This window comes from Chlorocebus sabaeus, chromosome 21 (genome assembly GCF_047675955.1).
Source record: "Chlorocebus sabaeus isolate Y175 chromosome 21, mChlSab1.0.hap1, whole genome shotgun sequence".
NCBI lineage: Eukaryota > Metazoa > Chordata > Mammalia > Primates > Cercopithecidae > Chlorocebus > Chlorocebus sabaeus.
In genome coordinates, this window is record NC_132924.1 from 78,893,078 (window position 1) to 78,913,854 (window position 20,777).

Here is a 20,777-nt window from a genome sequence, read left to right on the forward strand (position 1 = left end):
AACATAGGAATAATCATACTAATTTGGATAAAGTGCATAATAAATAGTCATATGTCAGTTCAGGGCAGACTTTGATGCCAAATTAGTGTGCCTCAAATTTAGGGGAAAAAAAACCAACTTTGTTTTCAGAGTGCTTGAAATGCACTCTTCAAAAATGCAGATCAGAATTTTTATCCCTATTTGATAGATGAGAAAACCAAGGCACAAAAAAATTACACAACTTGCCCCAAGGGTCAGGGATTGACCCAGGCAGTGTGGCCCCAAACCTAGGTTCTTAACTGCCCTTGCCATATTGCTTCCTTCTATGTGGCTCACAGTTTAGGATTGGGTGTAGAGGGCATAAATTACATTTTTACCACACAAGTAGTTAAGCAACCTGGTATTCAGAACAACACAGAGTCCTGCTGATATGGAAGAGAGCCAGGTGACATCAACGCTTCCCATCCCTGAAGGACAGGGAGAATGACCTGGAGGAAGCCCAAGGCGTGGAGTTGTCCATAGCAGATCTCGAACCAGAAAGGCTCCAGGCACACACAGCATCTTGGAAAGGGGCTGTGCTTGCTTTTAATCCCATGGGATGAGGAAAATACAACAAAGTCCCAGATAAACCAGGTAAATATGGCCAGCGAGACAGGTGAATATGAATGTAAGAACTGAGAAGGCAACAAAGAGAAATAATGACTACTGTTTATCAAACACATACTCTATGCCAACTACTGTACTAAGCACTTTGTAAGCAATATCATGTTTTTTCCATGCAAAAAGTTTCTGAGGGAGAAACCATTATTATTTTCATTTTGTAGAAGAGGCTGAAGCTAAATGCACACAGTCCACAGTTTGTTGGAGGCAGAGCTTAAGGGGAAGAAAGAGCTGGTGGGAGAAAAAGTACAGGGTTTGGAAGCTAGAAAATTCACTGAGTGAGATGAGAGCTGTGAGCACTGACAATTTCTAAAGAAGCAATACATGGACTCCACCGGCAAGGGTATTCATGGCTTATGCAATGAGAGCTATTTTCTATGAAGATACTTCTCAAATTATGTCTTCATGGGATAATGCCTTTGACAGGGTAAATGAAAAGCAAGTTTAAATACTAGATAAGCAGTCTTATTTGCTTTTTCACTAGGGAAGATAAGCAAATATGTAGCTCCCAATCTCCAACTTGGAGAAGGCAATCAATACATTTGACAGGCTGCTCAGTCCTCAAATAGTGAAGTGAAAAAACAGCCATTTCCGGGCCAGGCGCTGTGGCTCATGCCTATAATCCCAGCACTTTGGGAGGCCGAGGCGGGTGGATCACTTGAGGTCAGGAGTTCGAGACCAGCCTAGCCAATATGGTGAAACCCCGTCTCTAATAAAAATACAAAAAAAAAAAAAAAAAAAAAATTAGCCGGGCGTGGTGGCATATGCCTGTAATCCTAGCTACTCGGGAGGCTAAGGCAGGAGAATCGTTTGAACTTGGGAAGTGGAGGTTGCAGTGAGCTGAGATCATGCCATTGCACTCACTGCACTCCAGCCTGGGTAACAGAGTGAGACTTTGTCTCAAAAAACAAATAAACAAACAACAACAACAACAACAAACCAGCCATTTCCCACTCGGAAAGCTCCTATGGGCCAGCATGGAGGAAGGAGGGGAAATATTGGTGCAATTTTATGGTAATTTATTTAATGTAATTAACAGCTACAAAACTCCCGCAAATATACACTCATTGAGAAGATCCACACTACTGCCAGTGTCCTCATCTTCAACTTAACCAAAATCATAGGTTTCAGCATGTATTATCAAAATGCGTTTACTAAAGTAAGGCTACTTCCAAAGACAGAGGAGAAAACATAAAACTTCCTTTTCGAACTGGCCAAAGACAGAGTGTTTACATTCCGAGCAAAATCACAAGCACTTAACAACTGGATGTTACTATGACCTTACAAGGACCTTCTCTGGAAAGAAGAGGTTGAAAAGAAAACAGTAGTTGTTGCAAACTGGGCTAATCAGGTTTTCTAAAACATTCCCTGCAGGAAAGTTGTTGCGGGGCTCAAAGCTTGCCCTTTGGGGGCAAGGCTTCTAAGTAGGCAGTAATAAGAAGGCTCCTTGTCACTGGGGACAAACCAGGTGCCTCACTCAAAGTTAGTGGTGGCAGATGCTATCCCCGGTGGTAGATGTTATCCCATCCCCCGACAGCCCCATTTTAAAGATGAGGACAAGAAGGCCCTGGGAGGTTCAGTCATTTATCCTACTAGGTCACGTCAAGTATAGAAGGCAGATCCAGAAATGACTTGGAGGTCTGTCCCTATAACTGGAGCCTCTATGACAGAGCTGGAAGAGGGGCTGGAGTCTTTTTTCTTTTTTTTTTTTTTTTGAGACGGAGTCTCGCTCTGTCGCCCAGGCTGGAGTGCAGTGGCGCGATCTCGGCTCACTGCAAGCTCCACCTCCCGGGTTCACGCCATTCTCCTGCCTCAGCCTGCCGAGTAGCTGGGACTACAGGCGCTTGCCACCACGCCCGGCTAATTTTTTGTATTTTTAGTAGAGACGGGGTTTCACCATGTTAGCCAGGATGGTCTCGATCTGCTGACCTTGTGATCCGCCCGCCTCAGCCTCCCAAAGTGCTGGAATTACAGGCGTGAGCCACTGTGCCCGGCCGGGGATGGAGTCTTTATTCCACTTCATCCTACTCTTCAACTTGAGCAGGGGTTCCACGTTTATCTGTTTCACTGACTGGGCTGTGGCTTAAGATTTTCATTGGAAAATGATCCTATCCTTCAAACAACAATATCAACAACAAAGACAACAGTTTTGAAAACCACTGCCCCATACCTGTGACTAGAAGAGTTTTTAATTCCCCCTTCCGCCCGGCCCTGCCCCATGGCGAGTGTGGGGTATGGCCATTGATGGCTATGGAAGAGGATAAGATGTCACTGTGTAGGAAATGTTATACATACCTAACGTGTGATTTGGCAGTGGAAGATAACATCTGAGTCATCAAGCAGCCCCACATCAAAACAGTAAATCAAAAGCAAATGATGTGGGAAAACAAATTCCTGTATTCTTACAGAGTTTGTGTTGGGAGGATTCCCATCCCAGGGCTCTTAACCCATAAATCAACAAATCTCTCTCTCCTCTAAGAGGCAGCTAGAAGCAACATTCCCGCTTCCGTTTCTGTGCCAGGAAAGGGAGATTAGGACAGTGCCTGCTATGCCATGTCGGGTCCAGCGGCCCCAGAGACAGACAGGGGCTGCACGTCCTGGGACCCCAGCTGCAAAGAGTGTTTTACTTCTGCAGAGCAGTAAACATTTGAAAAGGCAAGGTTCACAGAGCTGTCCTATTGAAACTTGAGAGACATCTTCAAGTCCAGTGCTTCTCAATCTGTGTTCCCAGGAGCCCTGGGATGCCTCAGAAGTATCTCAGTTCACTCTGGGGGCAACTGCCCCTTCTTCAACCATAACAGTTCCTCTTTCTGTGTTTTATACAAAGGGCTCTGTGTAAAGTTTGGTTAAAGAATGAAATGCTCCAGTCCACCTTTACCATAGATAGGGTGACTGGGGCCCAGAGAGCAAAAGTAAGTTGTGCAGTGCACACACTCGTTAGTGAACAAGCTCCACCCTGCCTGACCAATGCCTGCCCTTTATGCTACCCTGGTTGCACAAAGAATTCTACTTCAAAATAGCTGAATAAATGCAAATGCCATGTAGTCTCTTCACTGCAGTGAGAAAGGCTGAAAGCACATTAGGCTTATTCAGAAGGTCTCCTAAATTGCTCTGGGAAAACCCTGGGAGATTTAAAATGCCTAGAAAGCAATTTGTTGTAACAGCACTTCCAAATTTCCAATTTCCAACTCTGTGGGCTGAGCTGGGCAACAGGTGGACAAAATCATTACATAAGGAACATCTGCTGACACCCACAATGAAAAGGTCGTGGCCCAGGAACTATGAAAAGTGCTCTGGGATGCTTTTGGTTAAACGTGGCAGGTTGATAAACTATGTCTACCTCTACTCTCTCCTGAAGCCCCACAAAAAATGACAGTAAATTTAATTTTAAAAGCATAAACTACCAGAACAATGTGATAGTCCTACAATATAGGAGATGAGAGTAGACCCAAGATGCCAGTAAAATTCTGGATGCTGCTGTAGAGCAGTTAGACAAATGGTAAATGACTTAGCTGAACACAGCTAGTGGGTGGGGTGAAGTGGGGGGCATTAACACGGGCTGATTTTAGACCCTAAAGCCCAGAAAGGCTACCCTTGAGAACAGGGATGTGGGGAGGGCTGGGCACAGGAAGCTTGGTGGGAACTCTCTATAACCTTCTACCCTGCTATCCTTTGCTTGTTCTCTGCAAAAGACTGAAGAAATCAGAGATGTTTAAGAAAGGACATGTAATAATAGTATGGCAGGTGATTCAGCTGTGAGGAATACTCACATGATCATAATAATATAAGCCCCCAATGCCGATTTAGTGAAAAATGGCTATGTGACTATATTGGAAGGCTGCATGGAAAAGGGGTGTGCTGTGCGAAGGGCCTCTTGAAGAAATAAGACCTCACTTTTCATGGTGGCAAGTTAGTAGATAATATAAAGCTTTTAAGAATCTTGAGGTGACAGGAAAACCCAGTTACTTTACATTATAGAAGTAAACAGAAGTAAACAGTAAAAGAATGGTGAAAATTTTTTTCAAAGTATTTGCATTTGGGGAGTAGAAATTGAGAATAGGGAGGGGATTGCCACTTTTCTGCAATTCGAAAACACAAAAGCTCTGAAACCAAGTTTTACCTAATTTGGTGATTAAACTGTCTTCATAACAACACCTGACCTGAACTGACGTGAGGCTATTTCTAGTCTTTATTAATCTGTTTAAGTGTGAAGATTACGATTTGCTACAGAAATACCTTATGTGTTTGATGATAGGTGGCGCCCCAGACCTCAGTGAGTGTAAATCGATTACTTTTCCAAGGTCTTAATAATTCTGAATTTGAAAACACACCTGCCCCCAAGGGGGTTGCAGATGCCCCTGCACCTTCTGTGCACCAACAACTTGGAGTAGTTCTGGCCCCTTCCCTTGCTCCAGTGCTCACCCAGCCATTGCCTGCCTGACTTCTCCACGTAAAGCTTTGAAAGGTGAAGTTTCCACTTTGCATTCAACATGTCCAAAACAGAACTCCTAATTTCTCTCCTCCCCAGAGCCTGCTTCTTACACAAGTCTGCCCATCGCAGTTATACCATCATTCACCCAGTTGCTTAGACAAAGAACCTAAGAATCTTCCTTGACACCTCTCTCGCCCACATCCCACCTTTAATTCCTCAGGAAGTAGTGCTAGCTCTACCTTCACAGCTGCTAACCACATCCATTACTATCCCAGCACAAGCCTCCCTTTCTGACTTCTTTGCTTCTACTTTACCCCAGAAGTATAGATTCTCCACAGAGCAGAGCTTTTAAAAACAGAAATCGGACCATGTCTCTCCCCTGATTAAACCCTCTAATGGCTTCTCTCCACACTAGGATAAAGTCCTTACTCCTCACAAAACCTACAAGGCCCTGTATGGCTTGGCTTCTGCCTCTCCCCCTCTGACCTCCCATCCTATCACGTTTCCCTTCCTGCCTCAGGGTCCTTGTACCTGCTAGTCCCCAGGTCCCCTAGACTCTCCTGACCCTCACTGGCTCTTTCCTCAAGTCATTCAGTCTCCCTTGACCACCCACAGCCCCTCAGTCACTGTCTTCCTGCTGCATCATCTTTTGTTCACTCGTCTTGCCCCTACTAGATCGTAGGTGCCACAAAGGCAGGGAATTCTGCAGTCCTGTTAACCCCTGGAGCCCCTGTATTTAGGGCAGAGCCTGGCACACACTACATGATAAATGAATACCCATTAAATAAAAGAACAAATAGATGTACTCGCTTACACCATTTAGAACGTAAAGAATACAGTGAAGAAAATAAAATCAGCCTTGGAATCCATTGCACAGGTATAGACATATACAAATAAGTATGTGTGCTTAGTAGTAAAAATAATTGGTAATGTTCTATATCTTTTTTTTTTTTTTGAGACGGAGTCTCGCTCTATCGCCCAGGCTGGAGTGCAGTGGCCGGATCTCAGATCACTGCAAGCGCCGCCTCCCGGGTTCACGCCATTCTCCTGCCTCAGCCTCCGAGTAGCTGGAACTACAGGCGCCCGCCACCTCGCCCGGCTAATTTTTTGTATTTTTAGTAGAGACGGGGTTTCACCGTGTTAGCCAGGATGGTCTCGATCTCCCGACCTCGTGATCCACCCGCCTCGTCCTCCCAAAGTGCTGGGATTACAGGCGTGAGCCACCGCGCCCGGCCAATGTTCTATATCTTAATAGGGATTTTGGTTTCATGAAAGTATCCATTTGTCAAAACTCAGAGAAGATATACTTAACGTTTGTACATTTCATTGTATGTATTTTTTCCTCAAAAGAAAAAACCAAATAGTGAACACTAGTTAATGATATGCATGCTGGAGTATCAAGGGGAAAGCATGCTGAGGCCTGAAATTTACTTTAAAATGCATTTAAAAATCAGATGCATTATTGGATGAAGAGGGGGGTATAGATGATAAAGCAAATATAATAAAATGGTAATTATACAGACAGTGGTAGTTATAAGATTTCACTGCAAAATTCTTTCAACTATGCTATGTGTTGAACATTTTTATAATAAAATGTTGGGAAAAATTAATTCAGATATTGATTACAGTAGGTATTCAACATGGTTTACTGAATATTTTATGGTATTTTCCCATGTCATCATTGTCTTTATTATTTATTTATTTTTGAGACAAAGCCTCACTCTATTGCCCAGGCTGGAGTGCAGTGGTGTGATCTCAGCTCACCGCAACCTCTGCCTCCTGGGTTCAAGCAATTCTCCTGCCTCCGCCTCCCAAGTAGCTGGGATCACAGGCATGTGCCATCATGCCCGGCTAATTTTGTATTTTTAGTAGAGACAGGGTTTCACCATGTTGCTCGGGTTGGTCTCCAACTCCTGACCTCAGGTGATCCACCTGCCTTGGCTTCCCAAAGTGTTGGGATTACAGGCGTGAGCCACCACGCCTGGCCTCATCATTGACTTTGAAAGCTTGGTTTCACACAGCTGTATAGTATGCCACTGAATGGATGGATATATCACAACTTACTTAACCAGTCTCCTGTCTTTGGAACTACAGGCCACCTTCAATTTTTCACTTTTATCAACAACAGAGTAATGAAAATCCTGGTACATAAATCTGTGTGTTTACTTACTCAGTTTATATGCCCAGAAATGCAATATACTAAGGTCAAATGTCGTAGCATTTTAGAATCCTGATATGCACACCTGCCTTGCTGAAGGGTGGCTATTGAATGGGTATATTCTTATTTTCTGATGAGTCTGTAAGTTTCTTGAGAGAGAGCAACTGCTTTGCTCTGCCTCCCTCACTGGGCTGAGTGTACTGCCACGCACACTGTAGGCTTGCAGAAAAACAACTTCAATACGTTCAGAGAACATATGACTAGAACGAATCCTGCTGCACTGCTGAGAACGGGGAGAGGTACTCTTCTTTACAGGAAATTTGAGGCTGCCTTTTCGTGATGGAGCAGAGAGGAGAGGAGAGGGCTGCAGATGGAAGGCAATCTAGCAGCCAAAACCAGGGTCTTTCAGATGCCTACTGGGAACCCAGGGCCAGTTTTTCCCAGGGCTAAAAGTGGTCTCTGGGACTCACTGAACGGATTTTAGTTGAACCAAAACAATGGAACACTGTTGTTCCTTAAACAGAATGAGGTCAAGCTGCACGAACGCTGGGGGAGAGGTGCTTGGGAGGGATGCTAAGGGAAGCATGGCACGCGAGGCCTGCACAGGGTGCAGGAGGGGCTTCATTTTCTGTACTCCATGCCCCTCTGGATGCTGTTTTTTTGTTTTTGTTTTTTTAATAATTTATAAGTGTGAAATTTTTTTTTTTCTTTTGAGACAGGGTCTCACTCTGTCACCCAGGCTGGAGTGCAGTGGTGCAATCATGGCTCACTGTAACCGCCACATCCTAGGCTCAGGTGATCCTCCCACCTCAGCCTTCTGAGTAGCTGGGACTACAGGCAAATGCCACTATGATGGGCCCATTTTTGTACTTTTTGTAGAGACAGATTTTCGCCATGTTGCCCAGGCTGGTCTTGAACTCCTAGGTTCAAGGGACCCGCCCGCCTCAGCCTCCCAAAATGTTGAGATCACACGCGTGAGCCACAGTGCTCAGCCTTAACTGTGTAATTAAAAAAAAAAAAAAAGTTTCCAGAGGTCAAGGGGCCCAAGTTGGTGGGTTGACTCTTTCAGACCACACACTTGAAGTGAGCAAGTGAGTCTTTCAGCCTGAACTCCAGGACACCAGCTTTTCCATTTCAGAGCTCAGCAGAGACGGACTCCTCACTTCACACACTGGTCTTAGTCCAAAAGTTCATTTGTAAGTTGAGGTTTGGAGCTTGGAACATATTTCCCAATACAATGGAGACAGTTTCTCTTCTGGCCAACAAGAGCTTTTCTGACCCTTCATAAAACCAAAATAAATCCCATTTTCTTAAAGGATAGAAAAACCCTATTAACGGAAATACTGAAGGGACTTTCACAGGACTGGTGATAGAGGCAGAAATTTTTCTAAAACAGTAACTTTCTTAGGAAGTTTGGCTAGTGGCACCCTTCTCTCTCTCTCTTTTTTTCAAGAGGAAGAATACCAAGGGGAAAAAACCCTCAGAACTTTCTGAGGAAACCAGCTAAGGGATAAAAAGTGAGAGGAGAAAGTCTTCAGAAACTGAGAACAATCTTGCTCTGAGGTGAAATGATCCAATTTATTCAGGGAAGCAGCAGCTGGCATGCGCTGCATCCCCAGAGTAAATTAAAAGTAGAACGGTGACAGCCAAGAGAGGCAGTGCCCCAAACCTGGAGGGCTGGGGGAGAAGGAGCATGGGATGGTGCTGGGCTATGGGGGACCAGAGATGAAACCCACAGGAACCCCAAACTCTCACAGTGAAGGGAATATGCCTACTGCACAGAACGTGGAGGTTTCTATCATGTTGAAGAGAAAATATTTAGCCAAAAGTACTCTTATACCTGGACCCTTGAGAATTTAAGTCTCTGAATAACACAAGAGCTTCAGGGTCACCCAAACAACCAAAATGACCCAAAGATCAGAAAAACAACCTAAGAAATGAGGTGAATGTGTTAAGCCCAGGAGAGAGTGATTAGGGAGAAAATGGGATGCCAGCATTTAAATGGCACGGCAACAAGCTCCCAGCTGAAGGTGATGTTTCCAGAGAAGTGGGGAAGGAGAAGTAAATTACTAGGGACAGATGGCAAAGAATATCAGGTGGCATAAGGGTCCCCAGAAGAAAGTGTTGGAACTGGGAGACATCAGGGCAGGTGGTGCCCTCCACACATCTGCCTACTCCATAGCACCTGGCCCTGAAGAGAGTCTCAAAGAACATCTCAAGATTTGAAATCATCTTGAAAGCAGTCTGTTAGGCTGTTCTTGCACTGCTATAAAGAAATACCCGAGGGTGGGTAATTTATAAGAAAATAGGTTTAGGCTGGGTGTGGTGGTTCACGCCTGTAATCCCAGCACTTTCAGGAGGCTGAGACAGATCACCTGAGGTCAGGAGTTCGACACCAGCCTGGCCAAAACGGCGAAACCCCATCTCTACTAAAAATACAAAAATTAGCCGGGTGTGGTGGTGTGCCTGTAATCCCAGCTACTCAGGAGGCTGAGGCAGGAGAATCACTTGAACCCAGGAGGTGGAGGCATGGTACTGACATTGTTCAGCTTCTGGGGAGGCCTCAGGGAGCTTTACTCATAGGGAAGCACGAGAGAGTGAGTGGCTGGGGGGAGGGGCCACACACTTCAAAGATCAGATCTCCTGTGAACTCAGACGAGAGTTCACTTATCACCAAAGGGATGGCTCAAGCCATTCATGAGGGGTCCACCCCTATAACCCAAATACCTCCCACCAGGCTCCAACACTAGGATTACCTTTTAACATGAGATCTGGGTGGGGACAAATATCCAAACTATATCATAGTCATCCGCTGGCCTTCTGATTCCTTCCTACTTCTTTGAATCTACAATGCCATAAGATGCACCATAATTTTATCTACTAGTAAGAAACAACAAACTAAACTACCCAATGATGACAGGGCATGAAATTTATGATGGATCCCTGCTTTGAAGAAGTTAAAATGTGAAAAGAAAAAAAAAAAAAAAAGGTGGGCATCTTAGATTCAGTGAAATATGAAGGGTTGGAAGGATACTCTATCTGGCTGTTTTCAGAAGGGGTGCATGGGACCATGATACTGCCTTCCATCCGCAGCACCAGTGAAAGGGCGCCAGTGAAAAGATTCACTTGGCAAAGATGCATCATCCCCAGAATCCACATATGATGGGGGAAGGAAGAGCTGAGAAGGAGGCGAATGCATGAACAAGGAGCAGCAAAAGCCAGCAGGGACAGAAGGACTCCCTGGGGATCTGCTTTACTGTCTCTATGGAGGGTGGACTCAGCCATGGAACACGTCCCTGACCACCCTTCTCCACTCACATGGCGAGCCCGATGCCAACAGCGGAGGCCTCTGTGCAACAAGTGGCACTCTGGACCTCTGGGGACGTTTGCCAAATGCCTGCCTCCCTCGTGAATGAACACTACACATGTGCGCTCGCTCTCGATGGCGCAGGTCCTAAAAGCAGGAGTCGGACTGCACAGGAAATGTTTTGCAAAGAATGAACCAAGTCTTCTCCCTCGGAAAATAGCTTCCCTCCAGCCTCCTTCAAGGGAGTTGGAAAGGAATGCTTCCCATTTGCAAATCAATAACTTACATTGGCTGTGTAGACAATAAAGCGCAATATGTGATCCTAGAGACCCATAATGGCTCAGTGTTCTAACATAATCCTGCCCTCCGAGAAGCAGACAAGAAAACGACACAGGCCTCCCAGCTGTGTCTACCCAGTGCCACACCGAGGACTGGTGGTCCGCCTGTCGTTCTTTCTTTTTTTGGTGGAAAATCAGAAGGCTTCGGCTGAGCATGCTGCCAGGAGCTGAAGACACTCGACATTTTACCATTTCCTACTTTCCACAGCTATTTGCATAAGGGTTGTTAGGAAAATACCTACACCAGGAGGGAGACAGTTTAATGGAAAAAGCATTTCAATCATTCACTTTCAGCCAGAATTTCACACACTCGGAGGCACTTGACATTATCCTTGGAAATCAGGAGAGAAACAGCTGCCGCATAGGCCACACCCCCAGGGATTTCAGCCTTTTGATACAAGAGGAGTGGCTTGTGCAGAAATTGGTTAGATTCTGTGAAATTCCAGCCAGGAGCAGGGACTGAGAGACTGGGTAATAAAACTGATCTCTGTTTCACCTGGATCAGCCCGGTATCCAACCCACAGGGACAATAAAAAAAAGGCCTGTGACTGGCAAACATCATCTTCCCCAATTGTTCCATTCCCTTCTAATTACTCTCCCTGTCTGGCACCCGACCAAGGGCCAGAGCAACATGGCAATGACCCGAACTCCTGGATCACCAGGCACCCCGCCAGCCAGGTCTCAGGGTGTCTGGGAATGTGCCATTATCAATCCACTTGCCTCATCTGAAGAGTTGGAAGGAGCACACCTCTACTTCCTTTTCACTCATGAGAAAGACTCTAGGAACATCAGTCACTCCCAACAGAAAAGCAAAGGAATCCATTCCTTCACAAAGCATCACCTCTGCTTAAACCAGGCATTCCTCAGGTTAGGCAGAACTCTCTGAAGAACTCTTGGGATTGCCCGCTCAACTTTAGGAAAGCCAGCCCCTGCGGGAAGCCACCCATGCAAGGCAACCAATCAAACTAGCCAGCAGCATCTGACACATTCAGCTGTGGGTGTTCTAGATACAAACACAGAGGTTTTTCCTTTCACAAAGGCCAAATGGCATGCTGTTATGGGCAACGGCTCAGCTGAGAGACGTTTTTAGGAAGCTGTTGCTGCTGCATGAAAAAAAAAAAAAAGTTTGTGGATTTTGTGCACTTAAAATGAAAAATCAAAACTTGAACATGGAAGATGGTTGCCTGATGGTTTGGAATCTCACCCTGGCCTACACACTCCAAATCCAGCCCTGGGCTTTCCATGCCTCAGCCCAATGGACTTTTTACTGCCTTCACTCCCAGTCTGCTGGGCACATGGGTGTCAATCCTGGCAGCTTCCCCGTTTGGATTGGGTTCAAGATGGTACCTGATGAGCACGTATGAGTCTGGCCATTCAGCCTACACTGAATGGTCCATCTGGGGTGTCTGAATCGCAGCTGTTAGGCAGTTAGAGCACAAGGTGAGATGAGATGAGTCTTCTCCCCTTTCTCCCTGCATCTCTGCTCAGGATACCCAGAGAGGGAAGAACTTGAACACCCCACAAGGGATGACAGCCTTAGGTCCAGCCTCATATGCAGGGCAGAGAGTATCTGCTTTGTCGCACTCAGAGAGCCCATGAACACCCATGGGAAAATACACCTACTGAGCACCTACTATGTGCCAGGCATGGGAGAGAGGAATATAAATAAGACACACAGTCTGTGCTAAAGGAACCCAGAGCCCACCAGAAAGGAGGACAGGTGAAATGAGAAATAATACAATATAATTATATGCTGTAACAGAAACACCTGAAATGTGCTATGTAACCAGATGAGGACTTGGCTAATTCTGCATGGGTCTGAGGGTTGGGGTGGTATCAGGGAAACCTCATTTGAACTGGGCCTTCATGGATGAGTAGGAAGATGCCAGGTGGACCAAGGCAGCAGTTAGGATCAGAGGAGTGAGAGGAGAGGGTGAGTGGTCTGTGGAGAGCACAGGGACTCTGCTGGTGGGCAGTGGCTGGGCCTGGGAGGGCCCACAAGAGCCACAGTGAGGGGCTATATGCCAACTTCACCCAGCAGACCCCAGGGAGCCACTGGCATGAGTCGAGGAGCAGAGTGACAATCTGATCTGAGTTCTGGAAAAGTCATGTTGGAGACAGCTGGACTGGGGAGGCAGTAACCAGGAGAAAGTCCAGTCAAGAGGCTACTGTGAAGGCCCTGGAGATCAGGGGCGTGGGCAGCCTGCCGCTGTGAGGAAGAGGAGGGGCTGGAGCAGAAGTGCTTCAGGGTGGAGTCCACAGGGCTGCAGGTAGCAGGAAGTGATGCCTGCCTGGGGCCAAAAAGCCTGGCGCCTTGAATGTGTCTGAGTCCAGGCTGCCAACACACCAGCTCTTCTGCCACATTTTCTGAACCTTCCTGATTCTCAGATTCACCAGTGCCAGAATCTGAGCAACACCCTGGCTCCCAGCTCTGTTATATCTTCTCCAGATCATACATACTGCCCCACAGAGCTTACAACCCAGCTGTCAAATGCTGGGCCAGGGAGCCTCCCTGTCTAGCCCCTCATCTCCACCAGCTCCAGGGCCAGACGCCCCAAAAAGGAAATGGAGTATACTTCCCACTTGATTCTGTCTACAGACCCCCTTCTAAATACAAAAAAGAAGTAATGTACCGGAGGTGAGCACACCCTTCCAGGTTTACCTGCCCCAACTGGTGTTAGGAATTCCAGGATTCATCTGGTTTACCTTTGCCCCCAAGTTCTGGCCCCATGGAGTGATGGCGATCTCAGGGTCCTCTCAGAAGCCTTACAGGGACATTTTCCTGTGTCCAGAGAAATCTGGACATAAGACAATCCTAATGTCCTTGGTGAACTCCAGGAGGAATGCATTTCAGGTAAGGCCAGGACAGACCACTTAGGCAGATGAGCTCCAGGTGTTTTTTCTATAAATCTCATTGCTAGTATCTGAGACAGGAGCAACACTGAGCCTTGTGCGTGCTGCACAGTGTTGATGTTTATAAGACAGTTTCCCGGTGTCTAATGGCACTGGATCCCACAACACCATGGGAGGTAGGGGTCAGGCACTCCTAGAAGGCCACATGGAGCAGAGCGTGAGACCACAAGTTCTGCAGCTGAAATGCCTGTCCTGGAGCACTGCTTGGCCTCTCACTGGCTGTCCCATCTTGGACAAGCACTCTATTTCCTTGTGCCTCATTTTCTCCAGCTGAAAAATGGAACTAATACAGCAGTCCTTGCTTATCCATGGTTTCACTTTCCAGTTTTAGTTACATGCAGCCAATCATGGTCCAAAAATATTAAGTGGAAAATCCCAGAAGTAAACAATTCATAGGTTTTAAATTGTTCACTGTTAAGAGCAGCTTGATGAAATCTCATGCTGTCTGCTCCATCCCACCTGGGATATGAATCATCCCTTTGCCCAGTGGATCCATATTGTCTATTCCACTTGCCTATCAGTCACTTAGTAGCCATCTCAGTCATCCAATGGAAGGCTGTGGCATCTCGGTGCTTGCATTCAAATAATCCTTACTTTCCTGCGCAAGGGTTCTAAAGTGCAAGAATAGGGATGCTGGCATATTGTTATAATTGTTCCATTTTGTTACTAGTTATTATTGTTAATCTCTTACTGTGCCTTATTTAAAAATTAAACGATCACAGGTATGTATGTATGCATAGGCGAAAACAGTACACACAGGGTTTAGTACTATCTGTGAATTCAGACATCCACTGGGGGTCTTGGAACTGCATCCCTTGTGGATAAGAGGGAATAGTGGACTAATGCCTAGCACATAGTGGGCACTTCATAAGCATTCTTAGAGAAAGATCTGCAATTTAGAATGACTTAAACAGAATGCTCCAGGCTGAGGATCTTGCCTGAGGTTGCCTGGCTGGAATGTGAGATGGAGAACTAGAATTCTTTGGCTCCCAGACTGTACTCTTCATGCCACATCAAGCCACTCTGGGAAGTACCTATTCTCTGGCCAGTCCCTCTTCGTGCCTGGGAAAGGGCCTTTATATGGCAAACAATGTATATTGTCATCTTACAGCAATAACCATTAAAGTAGAAGGGTTTTTGGTTTTTTTTTGAAAATTTTTATTGAGGTAAAATTCATATAACACAAAAATTCATTATTTTAAACATTGCAAAGTGTACAATTCAATGTGTAATCCACAATGTTGTATAGCTACTACCACTATCTAATATGAGAATATTTTTATCACCCCAAAGAGAAACCCCATACTTCCCAATTCTCCTTTTTGCCTAGCCTCTGGCAACCACTAATCTATTTCCTCTCTACAGATTCCCCTATTCTGAATGTTTCATATGCATGGAATCATCCAATATATGGTCCTTTGCTTCTTTCTTTCACTTAACATAATGTTTTCAAGGTTCATCCCTGTTATAGCAGGTATCGATATTTCATGCCTTTTTATGGCTGAATAGTTCTCATTGTAGGATATACTACATTCTGTTTATCCATTTATCATTTGATGCACATTTGGGTATTTCTACCTTTGGGCTATTGTGAATAGTGCTGCTGTGAACACTGGTGTACAAGTTTTTGTGTGGCCTTAGGTACACAACTAGAAGTGGAATTGCTGGATCATACCATAACTGTATGCCTAACCTTTTGAGGAACTGCTGAACTGCTTTCCACAGTGGCTGTGCCATTTTACATTCCCAACAGCAATGTGTAAGGGTTTCAATTTCTCCACAATCCTCGCCAACACTTGTAATTTGCCTTTCTATTTTAAAATATATATAGTATTACAGTCATCCTAGTGGATGCAGATTGGTGTCTCTTGGGGTTTTGATTTGTATTTCCCTAATGACTAATGATGTTGAGCATGTACAGTACCTCTTTAGGTTCTTGATATTATGGAAATTGAAATAAAAGATACGAAATCTTCAGCTTTTTTTCTTAAAATGAAGGAGTGAGCTTGGTGCAGGCACAGCAAGCTGATCCACCTAGAGACTGCAGCAGGGAAACCGAATACCCAACACACATGGTCCTTTGGTCAGTTCCTCTGTGCAGCAAGCAAATGGTGGCCCCAAGGTTAGGGTGGGATTTGGGAAGGCTGCACAGGCTCACAAAAGCTTCCACATCTACCTGGGCCCACCCTGGTTCTGTTTCTCTGGTTATCAGGTCCTATCTGTCTTTAGAATGGCAGTCCAACTTTGTCCACAGGTTTGAAGGTGGGATTAGCAAGATGGTCTGAGATGCTCAGCTTGCAGACCAACTGTGGGCCTGAGAAAAGCCAGGGCATTAAGGATAAATGCCACATGACAGATCCATCTAGGAAGCTAAGCAAGCAGATGGCCCCAAATGCCAGCCAATGGTAGGTGTGGACACTCACAGAAGCAAAACCCTCCTGCAGTACAGGGGCAGCAGAGTGCTGAAGGCTGACTGATGTGGGAGCCCTGTGAGCCTCTGACTCACTCTGCCAAGAGCAGAGGCAGAGTACAGCTAGGCAAGCACCTTTTGGAAAACAGGCCACTGGCCACCACTGTGAGGGATGGTTACTCTCTAGGCATGGGTGTTCCAGGACCCAGGTTGCCTCTTCTTTTCAATGCTGCCTTCTGGCCATTTCATTTTTCAGGGCCTTTTCAAGAGTCAGGAGATAAGAAAACACCATTGCATGCTTCCACAATTCTTATAGAAAGCTATGGTGCAGGGATGGCTGGAGCCAATGGATTCCTGCTCTATTACTGTGTAATAAGCTACCCCAAAACTCTGTGGTTTAAAACCACAATTTGTTATTGTCTCTCACAGTTCAATGGATTGACTAAACTCAGCTGGGCAGTTTTCCCTTACAATCAAATGTCAGTTGAAGCTACAGTAGTATCTGTAGATCTACTGAGCTGGATGTCCAAGATGGCCCATTTACATGGCTGGCATCTGACGCTTGGTGTCAGCTAGGGATGTTGACTGAAGGACCTCCACCCCAAATGGCCTGCACTTCTTATAGCTTGGTAGCTGGATCTAAGAAGGAGCATCCTGACAGTGAGTTTTCAAAGAAACGCAGGCAGAAGTTGCAAGACCCCTGTGACCCAGCCTCTGTGTCACTTCTGCCATATTCTATTGGTCAAGACTGAGTCACAAGGAACATTCTCTAACTCTTTGAGGTTAGTATTACCTTACCAAAGACATCATAAGAAAACTAAAGAGCAAATCCCTTCTGCATATAGACATAAAAATCTCCAACAAGATACTAGCAAACCAAATTCAGCAATATATAAAAAGGATCATATACCATGAACAAGTGGAATTTATCCCAGCAATGCAAGAGTGGTTCAACATATGAAAATCAATCTATGTAATATACCATATTAACATAATAAAGGGCAAAACCACACGATCATCTCAATGGACACAGAAAATGCATCTGACAAAACCCAATCCCCTTCTTAATAAAACACTCAACCAACAAGAATGGAAGGAAACTTTTTCAACTTGATAAAGGGTATTTATGAAAAGCCCACAGTTAATATCATACTTAATAATGAAAGATTTAATGCTTTCTCCCCAAGATCAGGAATAATACAAGAATGTCCACTCTCACCACTAGTACTCAATATTATGCTGAAGGTTCTAACCAGAGCAATTAGGCAAGAAAAATAAATAAAATGCATTCAGATTGGAAAGGAAAAGGTAAAACCATCTCTATTTGCAGATGACATGACCTTATACATAGAAAGCCCTAAGGAATAAATACACACAAAGAAAACTATAAGTTAACAAACGAGTTTAACGTGATTGCAGAATAAAAGGACATATATAAGAATCAGTTGTGGGTTGAGCATGGTGACTTATGCCTGTAATCCCAGCACTATGGGAGGCTGAGGTGGGCGGATCACCTGAGGTCAGGAGTTTTTGAGACCAGCCTGGCCAATGTGGTGAAACCCTGTCTCTACTAAAAATATAAACATTAGCCAGGCGTTGTGGCGGGTGCCTGTAATCCCAGCTACTTGGGAGGCTGAGGCAGGAGAATTGCTTGAACCTGGGAGGTGGAGGTTGCAGTGAGCCAAGATTGCGCCACTGCACTCCAGCCTGGGTGACAGAACAAAACTCTGTCTCAAAAAAAAAAAAAAAAAGAAAAGAAAAGAAAAAAAAAAAAACCAAACCGGTTGTATTTCTACACACTAGCAATGGACAATCAGAAAGTAAAATTAGGAAGACAATTTCATTTACAATAATATCAAAAATAAAATACTTACCAATAAGTTTAACCAGAGAGATGCAAGACTTGTACATGGAAACTAGAAATACAGTTGACAGAAATTAAGATCTAAGTAAATACAAAGCTTTCCCATGTTCATGCATTGGAAGACCTAATGTTGCTAAGATGGTTTGCATTCTCTAAACTGATCTACAGATTCAACATAATCTTTGTAAGAACCCTGTCTTTTTTTTTTTTGGAAGAAATTGACAAAGTAATCCTAAAATCATATGGAAATTCAAGAAGTTCCTGTTGTTTCAAGCCAAAACAATTTTGAAAAAGAACAAAGTTGGAGGACTCATACTTTCCAGTTTCAAAACTTTCTATGAAGCCACAGTATCCAAGATAGTGTGTTACTGGCATTAGGATATACAGATCAATGGAACAGAACTGAGAGTCTAGAAATAAACTCATATTTATGGTCAACTGATCTTCATCAAGAGTTCCAAGACAATTCAATGGAAGAAAGAATAGTCTTTCAAAAAATGATGCTGAAACAACTGGATAGCCACATGAAAAAGAATTTGGGCCCCTACTTCACACCGTGTACAACATACCTCAAAAGAGACCATAGATCTAATATAGGAGCTAAAACTACAAAATTCCTAGAAGAAAACATAGGAGCAAATCTTGTGACCTGAAATTAGACAATGGTTCTTAGATATGACACCAAAAGCATAAGCAATAAAATAAATATTTGATAAATAGGCCATCATCAAATTTAAAAGTTTTTGTGCTTCAAAGGACATCATCAAGAAAGCAAAAAAGACAACCCACAGAAGGGAAAAATATTTGCAAATTACATCTGATAAGAAATATATAATTTCTTATATATATGTCCAGAATAAATAAAGAGCTCTTACAACTTAACTGAAAGAGAAATAATCTAATAGCTATTAGGGATGCTGAGGTGGGAAGATCGCTTGAGCCTAGGAGATTGAGGCCACCCTCGGCAACATAGCAAGACCTTGTCTCTAAAAGAAATAAAATTTGTAAAAATGGCCAATAGGTGCCATCAAGCACATTAAAAGATGGTCAATATCATGTAGTCGTCAGGAAAATGCAAATCAAAACCACTATGAAATACCACTTAACACCCACTAAGATGACCATGATAAAAAAGACTGAAAATAACAAATGTTGGCGAGGATACAGAGAAATTAGAACCCTCATACATTGCTGGTGGGAATTTAAAATGGTGCGGCTGCTTTAGAAAATAGTTTCACAGTTCTTCAAAAAATTAAGCATGGAGTTACCATGTGATTCAGCAATTTCACTCCTAGGTATATACCCAAGAGAAAATGTATGTCCACAAAAACTTATACACATGCTCACAGCAGCGCAACTCAAAATAGCCAGAAGGTAGAAATGATCCAAATGTCCATCAACTGATGAATGAATAGACAGAATGTAGTATATCCTATAGTGGAATACTGTTCAGCTACAAAAAGGAATGAAGTACTGATACCTGCTACCACAAGAATGAACCCTGAAACATTATGCTAAGTGAAAGAAGCCACACGTGAAAGGCCACATATTATATAATTCCATTCATATGAAATGTTCAAAACTGGACAATCCATAGAGACAGAAAGTTGATTCGTAGTTGCCAGGGACTGAGGGGAGGAGGGAATGGTGAGCAACTGCTTATGGGTACAAGGTTTCTTTTGGGGCTAACAAATATGTTCTGGATTGAGATAGTGGTGTTGGTTGCACAACTTGTGAATATATTAATGCCAAAAACAACTTTAAAGGAGTGAATTTCATGGCATATGAATTATATCTCAATGGAAATTATTAAAACACACACATAAAGTGTGTCACAGGGTGAGCCAAGCGTCACAGAGAAGAGACTACATGGGAGGTGCGCTCCCTGCAAGGGCACCTCTGAAGACCAGTTACCGTGTGTGCTCCAACTCACTTCTTTGTCTGAATGGGTGGATCATTGGGAGTTGGCCCCTAGATTAAGGACTGGATGGATCTAGTTTTAACTTTTGATCCTGAAATTTGAGAGAGAAATCATATCCTGGTATCTTTTGGGCTTCTTTATCAGTAGCAAAACAGTCAGACAGGACCTCTAGCACCAAGGAGAAAGCATGCAGGCTGGAAGCCTAGAGAACAGGTCCAGCTGAGAAACAATGTACAGCAGCAAGGGCAGGTAAAATCAGGGCAGGGTTGACTCTTCTAGAGCCAACCAACAGGTCCAGATGTGGAAGGTGCTAAGGAAGACCTGACTTGTAAAATTATTGTTTACCCCAAGAACAAGAGCTCAGGACAGTAGAAAGCAGGTGGGTGGTAGAGATGGACAGATCCAGGTTCAAATCCTGACTCTGCCACTTATTAGCTGTGTGATCTTAAAAGAGCTACTTAATTTTTCTCTGCCCCAGTTTACTCGGCTCTTTGCAGGGTGATAAGATTGAAATGCTAATATATGCAAAGTGCCTGGCATATAATAGTTATTCAGTAAATGGTAGTTTTTATTATTAGTACTGTCTTGTCAGCATAATTATTAATACGAAATGGCCCCTGCCAGCATTCAGTAACACCTACCATATGGTTTGAGAATTATCTGGAAATTTCTATTTTTCTAGCTACTTTGGTCCTATAGGCAAGATTGGATAGAAAATGTTTGGGCATTAAGATTTCCTAAAAATCATGTGATCCAAATATTACAGACGTGGGTAACTTAGCCTTAATCTATGAG

General features: G+C 44.1%; 1 protein-coding gene across 7 annotated transcripts in view; it reads right to left on the reverse strand.

Moving 5' to 3' along the window:
* The window catches only part of ATXN7L1 (ataxin 7 like 1), a 278,155-nt gene that overhangs the window by 228,992 nt on the left and 28,386 nt on the right, over positions 1–20,777 (reverse strand). The window lies entirely within an intron of this gene.